This window comes from Crocuta crocuta, unplaced genomic scaffold (assembly GCF_008692635.1).
Source record: "Crocuta crocuta isolate KB4526 unplaced genomic scaffold, BGI_CrCroc_1.0 scaffold330, whole genome shotgun sequence".
Classification (NCBI taxonomy): Eukaryota; Metazoa; Chordata; class Mammalia; order Carnivora; family Hyaenidae; genus Crocuta; species Crocuta crocuta.
The window spans coordinates 4,768,073-4,790,965 of NW_027530521.1; the positions used below are offsets into that span (position 1 = coordinate 4,768,073).

At 37.1% G+C, this 22,893-nt stretch overlaps 1 long non-coding RNA gene across 1 annotated transcript; it reads left to right on the forward strand.

Annotated features, from left to right (window-relative positions):
* Nucleotides 1–397: 397 nt before the first annotated feature.
* Nucleotides 398–22,489, forward strand: LOC144234132 (uncharacterized). Its single transcript, XR_013335872.1, has 3 exons — nucleotides 398–477; nucleotides 17,933–18,067; nucleotides 22,443–22,489. It is a non-coding gene; the product is annotated as an uncharacterized LOC144234132 (long non-coding RNA).
* Nucleotides 22,490–22,893: the final 404 nt, after the last annotated feature.

Sequence of the window (22,893 nt, forward strand, 5' to 3'; positions counted from 1 at the left end):
TTGGTGAAAACATGAAGAATCAGTGCGGCTTGGTGAAATGTTTGTTACAGAAAACAGAGGGTTTTATTTATCCATATTTAAAACAGAAAGAACAAGGGAGGCATGGGCTCACTGCTTGGCCAGATGGTATATGATTGACTGACGAAAGGAAGGAGGTGATTCAATGTCTATTTTGCTTCTGTCTTCCACACCAAGGAAATGATCTTCAAGTTGGAAAGGACAGAAAGGCATGGTTGCCAATCTGGAATTTAATATATGCAAACACTTAGGACAGTGACTGCAATGTAGTAAGTGCCCAAGGAATATTGGGCATTTTATAATTTCCATTTTATTATTATTTTTTGTAGAATTTCCAGGAGTGAAAAAGGTACTGGATGATTGAAATGGGTAAATCACCAGTTCTTCAAAAAAGGAGAAGAGATGAATTCTGAAAAAAATATATCAATGAAGGTGACATCAATCTCTGGCCAAATTCAGGTACACAATATTTAGGAAGGAATAGTGAGTGCTCTGGAAAGGAAGATGAAATTATTGAAAACAGTGAGTTCCAAATAATGAAATCTGGTTGGACTAATCTGATTTTCTTTGTTCAGGCTTGTCAATGAATGATTTGATTAGGGGAATGTACTAGATGGAAAATACCCACATTTTAGTAAGATATTGGAAAAATTGCCCATAAGCTATGCTTTCTTGTGCCTTTTGCACATGCTGTACTCTTTGTTTACAATTTCTTTCTCTCCTCATCTGTTGATGATTGCCTACTCATCTGAGGCACGATAATACCTCTGGAATACTAACCAACATTTCCTTTTATCCCCTTCCAACATTGGCTCCTTGAGTCAGCTAGGCTGTCTGCAGCATCACTTTAGATAAGTGATGACACATCAAAAAAGCAGCAGAAAAATTTGTTGTTGGATTTGGATTTGAAAAGTCTAAGTCTTCAGGAAAACAGAAAGGATTGTTGGCTAGAAAGAAGGTTTGGAAGAATACTTCGTTGTATAAAAATAGAACCTTCCCTAATAGAAACTAGATATTAAAGAGTAGAGGCCTGGGATGAGGCCAGAGCTAGTGAGCATCCTACCACACCTACTACATGATATTTGATATTTGACTTTTACATTGACCTTTATGACCTCCCTTCAACAGTATCATTGTCCACTGATAGCCCAGCATGAATAATACCCGTCTGTGTCGTGTAGGCCTCATCCATTGTAGGCGACTCCCTCTTTAGGATCTATTACACATGCCTCAGAGCCAGAGGATGGGGAGCCAAAAACCTAGAGGGGAAGATGTGTACATGGACCTGTACCTCGGGTTGACCTAAATAGAATCAGTCTTCTCTTCACCACCTTTGCTGTCAGGACAACAGTAAAATTACAGTCTCTACTTTTTCATATTCTTGAGATTTACGTTAGAAAAAAAGGGAGGGGGAAGGAAAAAAGTCTTATTTTTTTAAGGTTTCCTCAGTAACAACAGGTATAGTCCAGTACTCCTTCTTGAACTCCTCTTGGGCTCCAAGTCCACTTGTATGATGGTACTCATCATAGGGCAGTGCTGTACTGCCTATATGATTACTTCCCTGTTAGAGTGTGTACCTTTTAAGGGAAGAGAACAGATTCTATTATGTTTGTATTTCCTGGCACTGAGTAGACATCATTCTAAGCAAGTATTTAATTGATTGAGTTGAAGATGGCTAAATGTGTGGAATTACCTGGGTTCACAGCTAATTAAATATATACTTAAAGAATATATTGGCTAATGTATTAGTGTCAGCTGTGAATTATTTCTCTGTGAGGTATTTCTAGACTCAGATCTCTACCTTCTGGGTTTCTATCAATGACTGGAATGAGGATATAACTCATTGATTACATTTTGGAGTGATAGGAAACCAGAAGGGAAAGTCAATACACTGGAGAGATAGAACCCAAAGAGAGAGAAATAGGTTGAACTGATAAATCAAATAAAATTTAACTGGCAGTAAATATAAAATAGTATAGTTAGGTTTAAAAAAATAAGCTGCATTACACATTAGGAGAAGGCATAGCTTAAAATAATGTATTTATTAAAAATCTTGCCAACGCTTTAGTTCATAAGCTTACCGTGAGCCAAATTATGATGTAGCTTTTACTATCTGTGTATTTAATGTGATTTTTGAATATTATTTATAGAAATACAAGGAAGAGATGCATGAAGGCAAGGGTCCCACTGTATGTCTCATTGATGAGATCATGGCTGAAATATTTGGTACAGTTCCACACATAGTATTTAAAAAGGATAATGCTGGAGACTTTGGAAGAGAATGTTTGTGGAAACTACATTTTTATGAGAATTGAGAGGTCCTTGGGACTAGGCCACAGGAGAGATATCTTCATAAGGTAGATGAGCTGGATTCTCCAACATTTGAATGCCTGTTATACAATTGACCCTTGAACAACACAGCTTTGAGTTGTACAGGTCCACTTAAATGTAGATTTTTGGGAGATAAATACAGTAGAGTACAGCACAAAATGTATTTTCTCTTCCTTCTGATGTTCTTAACAACAGTTTATTTTCTCCAGCTTACTTTATTCTAAGAATAAAGTATTTAATACACATAGCATACAAAATGTATGAATTAGACTGTTAGTTATTGGTAATAGCTCTGTAGGCTCTTAATGTTTCATTTTTGGGGAGTCAAAAATTATACATGGGTTTTTGAATTTCTAAGGGGTTGGCACCCTTAACCCCTGCATTGGTGAGGGTCAACTTTATCAAAGGATAATTCAGCTTATGTTTCATGGCCTTATGGGTTAAAGTTAAAAGGAAGCAGACACTGGCTCCTTATTTTGAGAAAATTTACAGCGATTGGCAGTTTCCATCAACAAACTCACAGTTTTGGGATTGTCTCCATCTCACTTCACTGGAAGAGTTTAAACTGAGAACAGCATGATTATCATCACACCAGATCCCTGATAAGTGCAGGTGGTTGGATTTGGATGAGCTCTAAGGTGGCCTCCAGTTCAAAGACAAGGTGCTCTTTCAGTGTATGGTCTATGGCTTAGTTGGAGAGGACTCTGTGACTGTGGATGTACAGGAAGGACCTTTTGACCAAGTGACAGAAATGATGGCAAGAACTGCTTAGCTCAGAACAAAGCTTCCTGGACTTTCTATACCCCTCAGTCTGGATGCAGGCCACATAGAAGTCAAATATCTAGGCTGTCAGACAGTAAGTCATGTGAAAGAGAAGGAAATAACTCCTTGGTGGATGTGAACTGTGAGGAAGAATGATGATGCTACTCTATGTTCCATGACTCTGTACCCAGAGAAGTAACAGGACTTGATCAATGGAAATGTTTGGTGGGAGGGGAAAGGTATACTGGTGATGACGAGTTAAGTGTGGGTCTCATCTGGGAGAATGATGATGTTGTAGCTCCATGGTCCATGGCTCAGAGCCCAGCAGGTGAATCTGGGACAATTGATGGGTTCTGACACCCAGGCAGTTGCAGTAGTTTTGAACTATGTGCCATGGCTAAGCAGCTCTCAGTGCTGCAGACAGCTTCATTACTGTGGGTCCATCCTTCACTTAGCATCAGACCTTCTTCCATCAGCCAATGATGAATGAGAAAATCACCCAGGCTCTACGTGTTTTCAGTATTACCCTCTTTGTTTTGTCCATACCAGGTTTGGTTTCTGTGTTCTGTTGCCTCCCCCCTGAACTATGGTGCAGAAGGCCCCTGGCATCACCCTCCCCTCAAATGATATATAGAATGTGGACAAGAAGATCTCCTCAAAGGACTTGGCAGATGGGGGAATCTCTGCAGCAATCAAAAAATGACAGAGTGCGCCCTGGCTTGTCCAGGCATAGGCAGAGGTTCATTGCAGCTTTAATACATCATAGGCAGTTCCATTCCCATTGCCGAGCACATAATGAATAGAACTTCCAAGAATCAGAGTGGGCAACTAGCAGAGCTTAATTTCCTGCCAGAAGAAGGGAAATGTATCCTTGTGTTAGAGGAAACATCCTTGTGTTGTGTAACACTAAGTAAAATTCAGTGTCATGTACCTTCAAATTGATGAGAAGTATAGTCTCTGACTATCTCTAAGTCACAAATACTTTGTTTTCTTTTTAGTGAATTCAGAGGAGAAAAGGTGGTAAATAAGTGTATAAATATAAATCTTGTACACTTTTGACTTCTATCTTTTTTCCTGAAGCTGCCGACTGCCTCCTAGGGTGAGCTGTAGCTCCCACCTCTGCTAGCATCCTGGCCAAGCACCCTGTGAAAATGGGAGTCTGACCAGAAGCCCTAAGCCTCCAAGATGTATCTATACTGAGTCACCCCTTCACCTCTACAAAGATAACCATGGGGCATAGAACCAGACACTTTGTGCACTACCATCAAAGGGTTAGATGACAGAACTCAGAAACTTGGGAGAGCCAGATCCTGTGAAGTAGACTTTCACCATGGGAATGGTAGTGGGGAAGGTAATTTACCCTTCTTTTCCTCTTTTATGTGACTGTTCCAAGGTATACTTTCTCTTTGCCAACCTTCTGGAGAAGACCTTCATGCTGAAGAAACATGCCTGCCAAGAGATGTGCTGGATCTCTTTATGGCTCACTGTGAAGCAGTGGTTAGCATAGGTAGGACACTGCCTCTCACTGTGCCACATCTTTTCTTGTCTTACTTTCTCTTATTTCCTGACCTCCACCACTCTGGTCTTGTACCTCCCTGTCAAGTATCGGCCCTTTAGTCCTTATCTTGGGTTTAACTTTCATTGATGACCTGGGCTATGGCAAAGATAAATAAATCAGAGAGCTCATTTATTCACTCACTCACTCACTCACTCCTCAGTAGCTACAGAGTGTTGAGCATTTACTAGTTTCTGAGGACATAATAATGGGTAAAATGTGATCCCTGCCTTTAAATTACTGATTGTCTAGTTCAAAGAGACAGACATGAGATCAGATAAACGTATTCAAAATGAGGAAACATACATGTTTGGTAAAACACTTGAGATAAAATGCTCTTTTCTTAGAAATCTGTCTTGAAGAATGCTGCATATGACTTAATAGTGAGGCACCAACCTAATGGGATCTTGAATTAGTTCTTTTGCTTTTGTACCAGAATTAGACTAAGGCCAAAGCTGGAATCGAAAGGCTTCAAGTGCTCCATTTTCTACCGAAAGCCAGAAGCAACTGCCTATCACTGGATTATGTTTTAATAATTAAAAATAACCAGAACATTATAGAATCCGCAAAACATATTATGAAGGGAGGAGGGAGAATTTAACAAAGGATGGAAAATCAGCAGCTGAAAGATCTAAAACCATTTCCAGAAGTGATTTTAAGGGATCTAATTGACCAGAACCCGGTCCCATCCCATCAACCTACATGTGTATGAGCTTCAGAAACTGTCCCCTGAATGTCCAGGGAGAAGAATAATTTCAACACATAGCATTATCTCTGTCTCAGGCAGCCACTTTGAAATCTAGAACATTGCATAACTTAGAAGGCAGGAATTTAGTGGTTGTGTAGTGATGATAGTGCTAATGATAAACACCTGTGATGTGACTGACACTGTTCATGAGTTCTTACCTTGTTTTCTCAAACAACCAGCAGTGTGATTGATCCAGGTTGGGTCTCCAAGAGAATACATTCTGACTTGTCCAAGATTAAGATCTGAGTTTTAATCCTGGCAACTCTATGATGTGGATACTGTGACCCTCATTTTCTAGAAGAAACAAAAGAGCTAACAATTTAATGCCAGAACTAATAGATGGCAAATTTATTGTTGGTGTCTGGCTCTGTCCCACTTCAATATTCCTGCTGTTTCTATTATACCCATATCATCTGCTCATCTTGACTTCTTAAAATCCAAGACCTTTCTTCTTCTCTTTGTTCAGGATGAATTTCCCGAGACTCATTTTGATGATTCTATGATGACCCCCTATTGGTTTTCCACATGACATATATTCACTGTGCCAAGGATCATGCTGCCTACCCATCAGAGTTTATTGTTCCATCTGGCTATTATTATTCCATTTGTATGAGATCCTGGTGTGTATGGTTCTTTTTTGGTATAAGGTTGCTGTTTTAATGGTTTGATGATGTGCTGAGCTGCATTTGGTGTGCTGGGTAATTTCCTTAATTTGACTCTGATGTTTGTGAAGATTGAGTACTCACCAGTTCATGCAATTTTGATTTTTGACTCATAAAACTGGAGCAGATGGGCCTGGGAGTCAATAATTCAGCTACTGCTGATCAGTTTCATATCTTTGTTCATTTATTAATGGGGCTGTTGCTAGTGAGTCTTTATACTTTTCTTTCTGTCGCCTCAAACAATTATTTGATACTAATATACTGTCACTTTAATCTCAGATTATCCTTTCAGGTTTCATGGAAGCTCCATAAAAACACTTTAAAATAGTCTGGTTAGTTTTGTTAAATAAGCATCACAATATCATAATTAGATGTTGATGGTTTTGGAACCCAAAATATAATTTCCTTTTTTAATCCATTTAAACAGTAATACATTACATATCATCTAGCATGTTCTGATTTTTCAGTTGGTTAGAACCATCAGAAGAAACTTAAATGAGGAAGGACACATCGGCAACATATGGGTGTGATTTTAGTTACTGGATTGAAATTGGAATTAGTAAGTAAAAGCAGTCTTCTTTTTACTTTGCTTGTATTTAAAGCATGACCATTGGCAAGGTCCCTTTAAAGCCATATACCCAACAAATATGCATCTGTAGTAACACTATTTTTATGCCAGACTCTGTGATCACAAATGATGAATTTTTGGAAGGTGTGAAGTGCTCTCAGCCTGATTGGGGTGTGTAATGTATCTCTATCTCTGTCTCTCTCTATCTCTCTCTATCTCTATCTCTATATCTCTATCTCTATCTACATCTATCTATATCTATATCTATATCTCTATCTACATCTATCTATATCTATATCTATATCTATCTATATCTATCCAGAGTGATAAACACAATATTATAATATGTCCAATATAGAGTGATTGTGCAAAAGACAATCACTTTTGGAGGATAATTGGACCAGAAATCAGGTTTCACAATGTTTAATTGATATTTAAGCTCTTAGAAAACTGTTGATATAACCATTTCCTCTGCTTAAATAATGCATTAGGGCAATCAATCACTAGTTTTCTTTCTTTGATCCCTGAGTCTGTCTTTGTGAGGTTACAGGAGTGCATTTTAGGGCTTAGGTATAGAGAGACCTTTAGTATTTGAGAAGCTGGACTGGTCTCCTTTTCCTATCATATACTACTGACTTTTTTCCTATTGGTTGTTAACCGTGTGTATAGAATAACTTGTCTCCCATGTTTAGGAGAGTCTTCTTATTGACTGTTGCTGCATGTACGTCTCTGAATGGTCAGGAAATGGGAAATAGAGCTCCCTTCAGGCTAATTTGCCACTTCACAGGTTGTTTGTCAAAATTTGTATGTAGATCAGTCCTTGCAAAGAGTGGAGTGTTTTTATTTTTAATTTTTTTTTTGGTAATTAGGATACATTTTTTATTAAGAGCTGCTAGAAACCAACATTTTTCCACTCATAAATTTAGCATCTTCTGACAGTGAGAATTACAATGGTAGGGAAGAAAAGGGACTGTGCAAACAAAACAAAGACATAAAATGTAATGAGGGAAAAGCAGCCAGCTTGCTGCAACTGTAAAAAAGAAGAAAACTTCAGGGAGGTCTGATTTATAGGGAATAATTATTATTGGCTGATGTGGGAAACGGGGGCAGAGATAGGAAGCCGCTGAAATGGCTGTTTTTGCAAACTGATTTGAAGACTCTTTCTCTTCTATGCCATTATAAAATAATAATTCTTGGTGAATGTGTCCCCTTTCACTAAAGGATTTGCAAGGACTTGAAAAATACTGCTTGAATAGAATTATGATGTCTGAGAAGCACATTCAGACTACTATTTTAAATGTAAAAGCAAAGACCAAGAGCAGAAGAGGGATTTGTGAAGAGTTGCCTAAGGGTTCAGAACAAGAGAATAGATCTAGTTAACAAATTCTGATTTCCTAAATTCAGAAACAGTTGGTTACTACAGTTAAACTTTAAATTCGCATTAGGGAACTTAATCTTCACAATAGCTTTCAGTCTAAGAGAGATCATTCATCCATTAATTCATCATTCAGTTATTTATCAAACATTTATTAAGCTCCAGCTATATACCAGGTACAGGTTTCTGTGCTAAGAATGCATGCATGAGTAAGACATCTCTTCTTTCAAAGAGTCCTGTATTTAAAGAGGTGAATTTAAATGAACGTGATAAGCTAAGATGTACATTTTTCCAACTGGAAAATACCGATGAATAAAACGCTTAGACTCAGAAACCCAGATGTTATCTTTGCTGTCGATAACATTTTTTTTCTTAAAAGATTATTTGCCTGGTTATTCATATAGCTTTTATAAGGTACCGCTTTAATAATATATATCTCCTCAGAACCCAGGATTAGAATATGTTGAAATCAAAATATTGGAGGTGGCCCTTTATATTTGGCAAGAACATTGAACCAAACTCAGTAATCTGAGTTATAATTCTGTTTCTTTTATTAACCTATTATGTGAATTAAGGCAAGAGATTGTACCTCTTTAGGATTTATATTACTCATTTCTAAACAGTGAGTTGAGGACTAGCTGGTGGGCTCCTTAAGATTGTCAGTAAATTAAAAAAAATCAAACAAATATATACTGGATACTTCCTATAAGATTAACTTATTCAAGGAACTAGGGATACAGAGATGAACAAAATAGACAGTAAGGTAGGAAAATCAAAGTGTGAAATTCTGGAAGCTATGTGAAGAAAATGTTTCCAGGAATAGGGAGGAATTAATTTTCAAATGTTTTTGATAGATTAGATGAAATGAGGGTAAAAATTGACCTTTGGCTTTAGCAAAATTAATCATTGGTAACCTTGACAAGAGCTGTTTGAAGAGATTGATGGCAATAAAGATGTGATGTTAGAATGAGTTCTAGGTGAGAGACTGAACATAACAATGGACAATGACCAGACTATATATAAAAATGGAATTCTGACCCATAGTCAGCAACAAGCAGTTCAGGAAACAAACCCATTGTCTATACTAACCAACCCAGGAAGTCAAGCTACTATCTGTAAGTCAGAATTGTAGAAAGTAAGATAACTATCTCTAGCGAACAGTTCAGAAAACTAAAAAATAATCCTTGTAACAGTCAGCCTCGAGTGGCCATGGCTTGATTAATAATTGACAACTTCCCTAACTTTTATCCTTGTTTCAAACTTTGCCAAATTTGTACTTCTATCTGATCATATGGAACATCCTGCTTCTAGTTAGCTTGCCTGCGGCTTCCTCATGCCAACAGCCTCCATTCATGGCACACCTGAAGCCTTCCCTTTTTTCCATAAAGCTTTTCCACTCTTCTGACTGCTCTTTGAGTTTCTGCTGAAGACATGTGATGGTGGCTGAATCCTTTGTTATAGCAAGTTCTAAATCAATAGCCTTTGCTTGTTCTCTTTGGATGGTTTTTGTTTATTTCCACAGAGAAAAATTTGAGAAGAAATGAAAAAAAAAGGGATATAGACAGTTTAAAAAGAGTTTTGTTATAAAGCTGAGAAAAAAAGTGAGTCAGTAACTGAAGTAAGATACATTTCTTTTGATATTGTACTGGCAAGGGTATCAAATACACTGATTAACAGAAGCAGTGATAGTGGGCATCCTTGTTTCTTTCTGATGTTTAAAAGAAAATTTTTTAAGTTTTACCATTATGACATTTTCTGTGTCCTTTATTAGAAAGAGGACATTACCTTCTATTCCTAACTTGAGAAGAGTTTAAAATTTGTTTTGAGTATTTTTTTATTGTTTAATCACGAATGAGTGTTGATTTTTTTTTTGGCAAATGTCCTTGCTGCATCTATTAAGACTATTACATGGCTTTTCATCCTTTTGTGTTTATAATGTCCTGAATAATGTTAGATTTTCTGTTGCTTAGCATTCTTGAATTCCTCAGTTAAATTCAGCTTGGACATGATTTTTAAAAATGCATTGCTGATGCGGTTTGATAAATTCAGAGTTATCTGTCTCCTGAATTTTGACAGTATTAGCCTCTAAATGCATATAGGCTAAGTATCTCTGTGTATGTGGGTGTCCATTTATGCAGGTACTGATTTTATTTCTGTAACATAATCATTAAATGTGTATTTTTAATTTCTTCTACAGTCAGTTTTAGACCATTTCTCTACATTTCCACAACTGAATCATCAAGAGTTGTGCAGTGCTATTTTATCTAGTAGGTTTTAATTTGCATTTTCCTAATGTCTAATGATTTTGAGTGTGTGATATCATTTTCTTATTTGCCTTCTGTGTTATCTTCTTTTGCCCATTTAAAAATTGGGTTGTTTTCTCATTATTGAGTTTTGAGTGTTATTTATATATTCTGAACACAAGTCCATCAGGAAAATTATTTGCAAATACTTTATCCTAGTTTGTGGCTTATCTTTTCATTTTCCTAACAGCATCTTTCAAAGAGCAAAAAGTTTTTCATTTTGATGAAATCCAGTGTAACAAACTTTTAATAGATTGTTCTTTGATGTTTTGTCTAATAAGTCTATGCCTAACAAAGAATTTTCTCATATTTTATTCTGATTCTCACGAATCATGAGATCATCACCTGAGTAGGACGCTCAATGGACTGAGCCACCCAGGCACCCTTCAATATCAATTTCTGGCCATTCATGTCTGTTATAAAGAAATACTTCTTATTTTTGCATATTGCCCTATATCCTGCAACCTTGTTGAACTTAATTACTAATGTGTGTGTGTGTGTGTGTGTGTGTGTGTGTGTGTGTGTGTATTTTTCTTTTTGTATAAATTCCAATGGATTTTCTATGTTGATGATCCTGCTGTTTGGTAGTACAGACAGTTTTACTTCTTGTTTTACAAACTGGATATCTTTTATTTATTTTTCTCTGTTAATGCAGTGGCTAGTACCTCCAGTGAATGTAAATGGTGAGAACTACATTCTTATCTTTTTCCTAATATTAGTAGGAATATGTCCAGTCTTTTATATTAAGTGTGAGATTAGTTGTAGATCTTAATAGATACCCTTTACCAGATTGAGGAAGTTAAATTTTTAGTGTACTGAGATTTTTCTAAGAATGAATATTAGATTTTGTCAAATGAGTTTTCTGTATATATTGAGAGCATTATTTGGTTTTTTTTTTAATTGTTCATATGGTAAATTACAATGATTGAATTCAAAATGTTAAATCAAGCTTGTATTTTTGGTATAAGTTTCTGTTGGTTATAATATATATTCTTTTTATTGTTGCTAGAATCAATTTGTTAAAATTTTGTTTAGAATTTTCACATCTGGGTTTAAGGAGGGATATTGATCTTTAGTTTTCTTAAAATTTTTTGGTCAGGTTTAATTATAAGGTTACTGCTAGAAGTGTTAATTCTCTCAAAATGTCTGGAAAAATTTTGTGTCATTGATGTTGTTTTTTCCTTAAGTGTATGGTAGAATTCTCCCCATTGAAGATATATGTGCCTGTTTTCTTTTGTGTGGGGGGTGTTTTTAACTACAAATTTGGTTTGTTTGGTTAAATATGTAGGTATAATCAGGTTATCTGTATTTACATTTCTTTCAAAAATGTCAGACAGCTTTCACAATATAGACCCATAGTCCCATCTGTCAGAATTGGGGAACATTCATTGGTAGTTGCCTCTAGTCTGCCATTGCCTCTATAACTGTATTGGCTAACATTCTTTTTAAAATTAAAAAAAATTAATGTGTATTTTTAAAATAATTTATATTTAAATTTACATCGAAGTTAGCATATAGTGTAACAATGATTTCTGGAGTAGATTCTTTAATTCCCCTTATCCATTTAGCCCATCCCCCCTCCCACAACCCCTCCAGCAATCCTCAGTTTGTTCTTCATATTTAAGAGTCTCTTAGATTTTGTCCCCCTCCCTGTTTTTATATTATTTTTGCTTCCCTTCCCTTATGTTCATTTGTTTAGTATCTTAAAGTCCTCATAAAAGTGAAGACATATGATATTTGTTTTTCTCTGACTGACTAATTTCACTTACCATAATACCCTCCAGTTCCATCCACATAGCTGCAAATGGCAAGATTACATTCTTTCTGATTGCTGAGTAATACTCTATTGTGTGTGTGTGTGTGTGTGTGTGTGTGTGTATCTTCTTTATCCATTAATCCATCGATGGACATTTGGGCTTTTTCCATACTTTGGCTGTTGTCAATAGTGCTACTATAACCATTGGGATGAATGTGCCCCTTTGAAAAGGATACCTGTGTCCCTTAGATAAATACCTAGTAGTGCAATTGCTGGGACATAAGGTAGTTCTATTTTTAATTTTTTGAGGAACTTCCATGCCATTTTCCAGAGTGGGTGCACCTATTTGCATTCCCACCAGCTGTGCAAAAGAGATCCTCTTTCTCTGCATCCTCACCAACATCTGTTGTTGCCTGAGTTGTTAATGTTTGCCATTCTGACAGGTGTGAAGCGGTATCTCATTGTGGTTTTGATTTGTATTTTCCTGATGATGAATGATGAGTGATGTTGAGCATCGTTTCATGTGTCTGTTGGCCATCTGGATGTCTTCTTAGGAGAAGTATCTATTCATGTCTTTTGCCCATTTCTTCACTGGATTATTTGTTCTTTGGGTGTGGAGTTTGATAAGTTCTTTATAGATTTTGGGTACTAACCCTTTATATGATATGTTGTTTGCAAATATCTTCCCCCATTCTGTCAGTTGCCTTTTAGTGAAATTGGTTTCTCCTAGAAGTCAAACTATGAAGCACTTTATAGTGGGTAAACTAGGCAGACAGAGAGACTTGTGGTGTTCCTGCAGAGCAAGGTTGGCTCATTTGGGTGGGGCTTAGTGTAATGGCTCCGTTCTTCACTAGATGGCACTGCTTAGCTTCCTGGAGTGGATTGCTGTGATGCTTGTAGGTGTGTATGCGCATGCGTGTGAGGGGTTAAAATGGTGTCACCCCGCTACCCAGTCTCTAGTATCAGAACTCTGTTCCCTCTCAGATGCATGCAGGAATCCCTCCTTTATCTCTGGCATCCATCCACTCCCTGCTTTTACACTATCTGTGACCAAGCCATCAGGTTGCCAGACAGCACCTCCCTCGTGAGTTTTATCTCAGATGCATCTGTGTTTCCCAACCCCTCACTTCTGAGGGACTGTGGCTTTGACCCACTCAGACCTTCTGAGGGAGGGTCTCACTGAGTAATGGCCAGGTGTTAGCCTGCCCCCAGGAATGTTCGAGAGACGGCGCTGTTGCCAATGCCCAGAGACTGCAGCTGGGTGACAGCCTGCCCCAGAAGTTTACGCGACCTTGTTGCACCAGCGTTTCAGAGATTATGGTAAATCACAACACACAACTGGCACCAGCCTTCCCATTTAATGTCCTTGTTCCAGCACTAGTGAATTCAGTGTTCTCCAGGTCCACTGGGACCTTTGTCTGTGGGGAGGGTATACAGCCTCTACCAAATATCCTCCCCCCATCATGGGAACCTCCTCTCCGCACGTGGCTTGAGGACCCCTCAGACCTCACTCTCCCTTCCCACCAGAACACCTCTAGGTATCTTAGCTGTGGAGTTTTAGACTCTGCACTCCCCCTGTTTATAGATTCTTAATGGAATTTAAACCTTCTCCTTTTTCCCCTTTCCCTTTTTTTGGTCAGTCCCTTGCATACTCTTTCTTTTCTCTCCAGATTTCAGGCAGGGGTGGGGGGGAGTGAATGCTTTCCCGTACTCTCCCCCCACCCTCACCATATCCTTCCTCCCTCTTCAAGCAAAGACAGCTCCCTGTCTCCCGCAGCTTCTCTCTTACCCAGTTCACCTCTCTGTGCCATGTTCCTGCTGAGGTCTGTGGTTCAGGTTGTCCAGATTGTCATATTAATTCTCAACTCAGTTTTCTAGGTGTGCAGCATGGTTTAGTGTTGATCTGGCTGTATTTCATGGATGAGGGATGCAAAACAAACAAACAAACAAAACCCTTCTATGCTGTTCCGCCATCTTGTCCCCTCCATCTAACATTCTTTATTTATATTACCTTCTTAGCTACTGTAAGCTTTGGGTTACTAACCTTTTGTTAAAGTTTTAATGTGCATTCGTTTGTTACAGATCCTAATTCAACTGTCTAATTTAGTAGGTGATGAAAACTGTGGTCTCACACTGTCACCCAGCAAGTTATATTAGAAGTAGAGTGTAGGTTTCTTGACATTTGCTCAAGTGCCTTTTCATTGTTCCATCAGACTTTCCTGTATTCGCACATTGTCTGCTTGCATAGTAGTTGCTTCGACTAGTATAATCCTAGGTACAGGAAGTAATGTGCACAAATAGATCTGTTCTTCATTCATAATAAATGGAAGAACATGTTTTCCAGTTATGCTTCTTGGTAAACATTTGTAAGGCTTTATTGCTCTATATGACCTTCTTGTTCTTCCCTTTCTTTTCCTCTAGTTCCTCACTCATCATAACATGGAGAAAGGTATAAGTTTAGTCAACTTTGTTTCACCCCATCTTGGTGTTTTTTAATCTAGTCCTTAAATTCTCCATGTTTTCTTGCCTAATCCAAAAGCTTACCCCTCATGCCTAGACACAGGTAATACTCTAGCAATAGAATTTCCTTACTTCACATATCCTGCCTCTAAATATTTTGACACATGGTCAGAATAATCCTACCATAAGATCTAACCTTCTGTTTAAAAATTCATTTTCCCATAATCAAGTTTTTATGGCATGGTCCTGAAAGAGAGTAGGAGAAGGTATCATGTGAAGACCTGTTTATTAAGTTAAGAACAGTCATATTTGGGCACCAAGATGCTTCTTTCTTCATCAACCCATTTATCACATCAGTCTAGTGACTGGAGATAGCTGTTGGATTTACCTAGTTCAGGTTCATGGCCTGACAATACTTGCTGCAGTTCTTTAAAGGAGATTTTAGTAAGAAACACAAAAATATAATCAGGAAGCATGAACTCATTCATAGAATGGGATATGTAAACTTTGCTAAAAGTTAATATCCCTAGTGCACCTTTTATACAAAGCTGTTGTTGACTGCCCACACCTCCTAATCAAGTTGTTGTGGGCGGTGAGGCAATATTTCTGGTATATTCTGTTCCTGCTCCTCCAGCCATGTCTTCTCCACTTTTGAGCTTCATCCTTGTTCAGAGTATTCTTCTTCTTCTTTAGGTTATTAACAGAGATCTATAATTTTTTTTTTTTTTTTTTTTTACAAATAGTTTATTGTCAAATTAGTTTCCACATAACACTCAGTGCTCATCCCCACAAGTGTCCTCTTCCATGCCCATCCCCCCCCCCCCCCACATCCATCAGTCCTCAGTTTTTGTCAGCATTCAAGAGTCTCTCATGGTTTGCCTCTCTCCCTTTCCCCCACCATTTCCGCCCTTCTTCTCCCCCTTGTTCCTCCGTCAAGTTCCTCCTAATCCTCCTATACGTGCAAACATATGATATTTGTCCTTCTCTGCCTGACTTATTTCGCTCAGCATAACACCCTCAAGGTCCATCCATGTTGCTACACATGGCCAGATTTCATTGTTTCTCATTGCCATGTAGTATTCCATGGTATAGATAAACCACATCTTCTTGATCCATTCATCTGTTGATGGACACTTAGGCTCTTTCCATGTTTTAGCTATTGTGGAGAGTGTTGCTATGAACATTGGGGTACATATGCTTCTATGCCTCAGCCAGAGATCTATATTTCTCTTCTCAGTATGTCTTTCAGATTCAGTTCTTCATGAACAGGTGTTGTATTTCAGCTAAAACTTAGAAATGTTGTTTGTACTGTTTCTGTGTTTTTTAAATTGTTAATTGCCAAAGTTAGGAATTTTTTTGCCTGAGATCCGTGAAAGCCAGGATCACCATATTCTACTTCAGAATGTCTTCTTGATGTCTGGGAAGAGCGTCTTCTGTGGTTAAGAAAATAACCAAATAGTGGTTAATGCTAGGTCCTTGGGTCCCAAGACCCTGGGATACATGTCTCCTTGATGTTGACAGGATTTAGGAGGCTAACTACAGAGCTAAAAATCATGGTGATGTTTGTACACATGAAATTGAGCATTCTTAATTTCGGTATATTTCTCTATTCTGTTTTAATAGCTGTGATATTTACTATTTATTTTGGTTTGTAGGGCTATTTTTTACTTTTATTTCTTTCCATACCACTAGGCTTTCCATTTGGATATCCATTTGAATATCTCTTCGGGAAGAAAAAGGTACCTAGGTCATATCTGTTTAAGCTTGCCTGTGGTTCCCAAATGGTGATCTGTGAGCCAATACTAACTACACTACATCAAAATTCTCTGAGAGAATTTATTTAAAAGTATAATACCAGGAAGCTTACCTAGAATTTCTCAGAAATTATATATGGGGTAAGTCCTCCTTTTCTAAGGAAATTTCCAGGATATTATATGATGCTGGGTTGAGAAATCCTGACCTAAATGGTAGACATCCCATTTAGGTTTGATGAGGTTTTAGATTTCAACATAATAATAATAATAATAATAATAAATATAGTAATAATTATTGGATATTTATTATATACCAGACATTTTAAATGTCTGTGTGGAACATATATATTAGTTTTATGAAGATTACTGTAATCATATGAGGCAAATACAATTATCACCCTCATATGGGGAAACAAAGTTATCTCAAAATCACATATCTCATGATCGGAACTTAAACCTATACACAAAACCATTCAGTGGTAAATAGTATATTATGTAAACCTAAGAGGTAAGTACTGATTCCAACCCTATCTCCAACAGGGTGACCTTGGAGAAGACATTTAAATATTAAGGAAATATATATTTTTCTCATTCGTAAAATGAGAAAGGTTAGGTAATTTTCTACTTCATTTTAGCTCAAAAACTATGCTTTTTGTATGAAAATGAATTATCTTTAAGAAGTATAACAATGAACTAATCTCTAACATATGAAACATCTATACACAATTTACAGCAATATTGGTAAAAGTATAAAAACTTAAGTACAATTTGGCACCTTTCACACTAATCTTTCATTTTGTGAACACTTAATAGATACAATTTCTGCTGTAAGTATTGAACTGTGGTTCTCTCTTTTGCTACAGTGTAGGTATCTAGTCATTTGGCTTAACTATGGCTCAGCTCTGCTGTTCCTGGAATTAAAGTACACTTTGACTTCTCTTTGGCATTTCTAACTGTCCTTTAGTGAAGAGACTTTGACAAAAGTATTGTTGTCTTAACACTTGAATCTCAAGAGCAATCCTAACTGTTTTTGTCTTCTACTGTAGTCACTGTTCTGTGGGTCAGAAATGGGAGTGGAACGATTTTATAATTTCTTGTGCCCTACACTTCATAGCCTGGTGGCATTTTGCTGTTGTGGTGGTGGTGGTTTTAATCGGCATAATCTTTTTTTTTTTTTTTTTGTCTGTGATGTGCTGTTTCTACCCATCTTCCTTCCCATGGACTAGACAAAATAAAGGTACTTACCAACACTTCTTTATTAACCTGGGAAGAGTCTGTCGAAATTTAGTTCTCACTTTTTAAAGGAGACTACCCTTTTTCTCAGGATTTAGTTTTTAAAGCATTTATTCAGGAAAACATATAGTAGTTTATAGGCTTTGCTTATGTAATTTCATATTGAGTTTTGTAATATGAATTATGTAATCCAAATGCAGAGAATATTAGCAGGGTACGGAAGCATACTGAAATCAGACATGCACACACAGGTTACATGTGTATATATATATTATGTATAATTTACTATGTATATTGATTGCTAATGAATTTTATCTTCTGATAAGCTCATGGCACAAATTGTTCAGGAAAATTTCCACTATCCCAAATGCTTATTGCTGCTTCCCCCCCACCCCACTCCGTTTCAGGAGACATGCTTGCTGTCTGGTTCCAGTTTCCAGGAGATGATATGTTACAAGACACACCTATCTGCAACAGAATCTGAGCATTGCTTTCTGTTCACTGCTCGTGAAGAGGAAGTACAAAGAGAAAAGAGAGTCAAGGTAGCATTTAAAATTTTTTTATGGCCTTTGACTAATTTTCTTAAAGAAAGAAAGAAACAAACCTCTTTGTCCTAAAGTTAAATGTAACCCAGTCAAATAAGGAAAGACGGATTATTTTAGAAGGCTTTAAGATAGAAGGTTTTTCCAAATCATTCTTTTAAAATAGTCTACATAGTTCTGGGTTTTGAAGCTATATTTCAAACTATCATTAACATAAAGAGTCATTGGGACCACCAAAGTTAACATTTATAAGTCACCAGAGAAGCTTTTTGAAAATTAATTTCTCTTCCAACCCAGATAAACATTTCCATCTGGCTAACTTATGCACATTATCTAATGTAATGTTAAAGTCACCCAGTGCTCATCCCAACATGTTCCTTCCTCAATGTCCATCACCCATTTCCCCCACCCCCTCTCCCCTGAATGGCCTCATATTCTGATCTTTTTTTAATATAGTTCTGATTTCAAATAGTCTGTACCATATGCCTGTAACAGATCAAAATATTTGAGAACCATTTATTTTCTGTACCCAAACTACTTCTCTGAGACTTCCTTACAGTGGTTAATATAGACATAAATATTGTTTGTAAAACCTATTGCAGTTTTGCGTTTAAAAAATTGTGATCAAGGGTAGTGTAAACTATACAGTTGAGTATAAAGTTGTAAATATCTTAAAAGAAGTGCAGATGGAATACTGTTGCTTTTCAGAAATAAGTTGCATCTTGCAGGATCAAGGAGGAACTTAGGTATGGAAGCAATGCCATTTGAAATAGACCTCAAATAGTACTGATAGTGACAGTCGATGATTGCCTAGCAGGATTTTTGCTAAATTGTTTATATGCATTATCTTAGTTTGTTCTTCAAACTCTGTGAAGTAGCTTCAATTATTTAATAAGTGAAGAAGAGAAACATTACAAAGATATGTCATATACCTAACTGGGGATGGAACTGAGGATTTGAAGATTTGAACTGAGCTGTGTTTGACTCTAAACATTTTTTAAAGTTTATTTATTTATTTGAGAGACAGCACAAGCCATAAAGGGGTAGAAAAAGAGGAAGGGAGAGAGAATCCCAAGGAAGCTCAGCACTCTCAGTGCAGAGCTTGACACAGGGCTTGAACTCACAAAACCGTGAGTTCATGCCTGGAGCCAAAATTAAGAGTTAGACACTTAACTAGCTGAGCCACCCAGGTCCCCCTAAACTCTGTTTTTAAATTCACTGTATGTATTGTATTTTGTCTCAGTAGAATTAAATATGCAGAGAGGAGGGTATGAGGAAGAGTATTGAGACAGTGGGAGCAGCATAAGGAAAGACCCTGGAAAGCACAGGAAACAGAAATAAGTTGTTGTTTTTTTTTTTTTTTTTGGTGCTATTGGTGTATGGGAAATGAGAAACAAATTTAGAAACACCACATGGGGCAAGTTGTTGAAAAACCTTGATTGCCAGCTCAAGATGCTGACTCCTCCCTTAGGTGATAGGTTTACTGGTAGTTAGGGCTAACAAAAAGTTGAGGTAAGTCTGCAAGATGTTGGAGTCTGAGAGATTAATCACCAGGTTAGAACTTTGATCCAGGAAAGCTACAATGGGAATCTCAACTGCAGAGATGTGTGGAGGAGGCCAGTGTATGGAAGGAAGTACCAAGGTGCAAAGATGAGACCGTGTGACTTAGTAGATGGAGGTTCTTTAGTAAGAGAACTCTGTTTAACTTGGAACATCATGATTTTGGACACACTGATTGGGATACCAAGGTGGACATTTTCATGAGACATTTGGAAGATTTTGCTTGTAGACCACCACCCAACTGTCTTATTAGGAGAGGAGTACTGTATATAACAAGAATTATGAGTAAAGGATAAGGCAGAAATAAATCAGTATTCTTTTGTTCTAAGGGAGACACTGTTTTGAGTGCTTTACTACAATAATCCTATGAGATAAATACCATCCACTCCATTTTGAAGGTAAAGAAATGCCTTATATTTGGCATTGGCAATGCATTGCTCAGTCTCCAAGAAAAATTATGTTGAAAAGGCAGTCCAATACGATGCTATTCATGTGTATTTTTAAAAGAAATACTCACAAAATGCTGCATATTTTCTGAGGATAGATAAAAAAAGGAGTCTGGAAAAACACAAAGCAAATTAGTAACAATAGTTACATCTGAGAAAAGAATCAAGATAGGCAGAGAGGTTAAAGAAAATGTACATCTGATGTTTTAATTATATAGAAAATATATTCATGTATTATTTGTGTAATTAAAATGTAATTTAAAAATGAATACTCTGCCTGCAAAATTGCTTCCCATATGGGCATGATTATGATATAAGGAGTTTGAATCAAGTAAATGAGGAAATAAGATGAATTTATAGAAATTATTTTGGACAACTTTTGTGTTAACTAAGAGACTTTGTTGTTTCCCATGAGTGGCTGCTGGTCTCCTCTGAAGAAAGACAAGCTTCCATTAGTTCCACGAGGCACAGCCAGTTAGTTGAACAGACCTCATTTTTCTGACCCCAGGAGTCTGGGTATAACTTGCTCATTCTTGTGGTTGGAATCACTGAAAGTCAGCTGAATTCATTTGTAAGTGGGCTGAGACCTGAGTGTGGGGCTGTCTTCTTTTGAGCTTCCCCACTGGTGGCCTTCTTTAGCCCATTCAGCCTAAATCATGCCTCAGCTCTGGATCCACACTTCAGTTACTATTGGCTTCTGCATATTCTGATTTGGGCCCCACAGGGTTCTCAAATCTGCTGTTTTCTTTACTGTGTTTCCTCGTAGCTCCTTAATCCTTCTCATCTTTTCAGTCTTAGCTTAAATTCTACTTTCACCAGAGTCATGTGGATCCCACTTCCCACACAATACTGGGCATTTCTCTTTCTGTGCCCCCTCACCCAGGCCTCCCACACTGTTGCATTCCCTTCTCTTATCTAAGGCGTTTATCCACTCTGGCTGGACATCAAATTAAAAAAAGATAAATGTTTAAAAAAGATAAATTTTCAGACCGATTGCATCTGAATCTTGAGGATTGTATGTGGGTATTTACTTTGTAGATCATGCCCATCATAAAATTGCAACTAGTACTTCTTGATATTAAGCACATTAGGAAGAGGGGCTCTGGTTATCTGCAGCTGTTTGCTTTCCTGATACTGAAGACTGTTTCTCACACTCATCAGTTGTTCTGGCCTTACTGGAGTCATCAGGATAATGTCAAAAAGAGAGATCTCTTCAGCTTGCTTAATTGAAAGAAAATGTTTTGACATCATATATATTCTGGAAGCAGACAAAGGGGTATTTAAAATGAGGCTCAAAAAAGTAAATATACACAATGGCTTATGCAAAGCAGTCTCTCAATGCAACATCTTTTCCTATCCAGTCTAGTTCATCCTCTTCTCATCGCTGTACCAAGTCACATCCTAACAGTAGGATGAGGGGTATTACCTGCACAGAGAAAGGTGTAAAATTCTCAGTTTTGTCCTCTAGAGTCTCATTATTTATCTCATGGGCTTTTAATGTGCAGCATCTACCAGTTAGCCTTTAACTAGTTGTTCTTGGACTTAGACATTCCTGATACCCTGGGGCTCAGTATACTCAAAATCTTGTGTGTCCTTTCAACACTCCACATCCACAAATCAAAGAGAAGAGTGTAATGTAGAAGAGCCCTGGTTCTGGGTTGGAAGGCCGGGTCTGCCATTTCATTGAGCTATGTGCTTCCCTATGCTTTCTATCTATAAAATGTGGAAAACATGGTATTGTATCTACCTCATAAACTATTAGCAATGTTAAATGAGTTAATATACATGAATAATCTGGAAGATTTAACATGAGTGACTTAGAAGATTATCTACCTAGCATGTTATATATGCTACAAAAATATTAGCTATTTTAAAACTCTCAAGGATTAGGCACTCATCTGGGTTACATAAATGTTACAGAAAAATATGAGGAGGATGAAGAATAAACTATTTGCATATTATATAAAACCAGTAAAGATAAAATTGAGTACAAATATCATTGCAGATGTTGAAGAAGATTTAAAACAAATGCAATTTGCAAAAGAAAATCTCAATAGGAGCAGATTTACCACTTTCACTGGACCCTTACTGGACCCTGGGAAAGTTCTAACAATTTTGAATTTATAATTCTGTGTTCTTTTTCTTAAATAGTCTACCTTAATTTATAGAAAATTTAGGATTTGTAAAACCTGCATCTTTTAAGTCAAAATGAAAAACACCATTCAGGAAAATAAAACAGCAGAGAAATTCAGGCCAAATTGGTGAGGTGGATGTATAAAATATCCATTGCCTATTGACTTCTGCATTTCAAGCTGGGGCTCAGAATAACCACAATTCCATTTTAATATGCCTTTTTTTTTTTTTTAAAGGCTTTCCAACAACTTCCTGAAGGAATCAGTTTGCCCTACGTATGGACATGTTAACTCTTATTTTTTTCCCTCCCTAATTGCCTTCATCTTAAAATATGAGGAAGAATTAATTAACTATCCTGATGGGGGAAGAAAAGTTAATAGCAATTTTAATGAGTGTAACCTTAGCAGGATTTGTAATAACCCTGAAAATATGGTGAAGTCACTTCTTTCTACACTTGACTCTCTCACCTTCTGTGAATGTCTGTAAGTGCTGATTACAAGTGATTAATTACCTACTGGAAGGCTTGTCTTCATCTCATCTTCTTATCCCCAAACCAACTGCAGTCTGAAGAGTATATTGAGAACTCTAAATGCAAAAGGGACAAAATGGCCTTTTCTACATTATAAAGTGCTTACAAGACAGAATTTGATGAAGAACATCTGGCTACAGCTTTTATAACAGCATAGA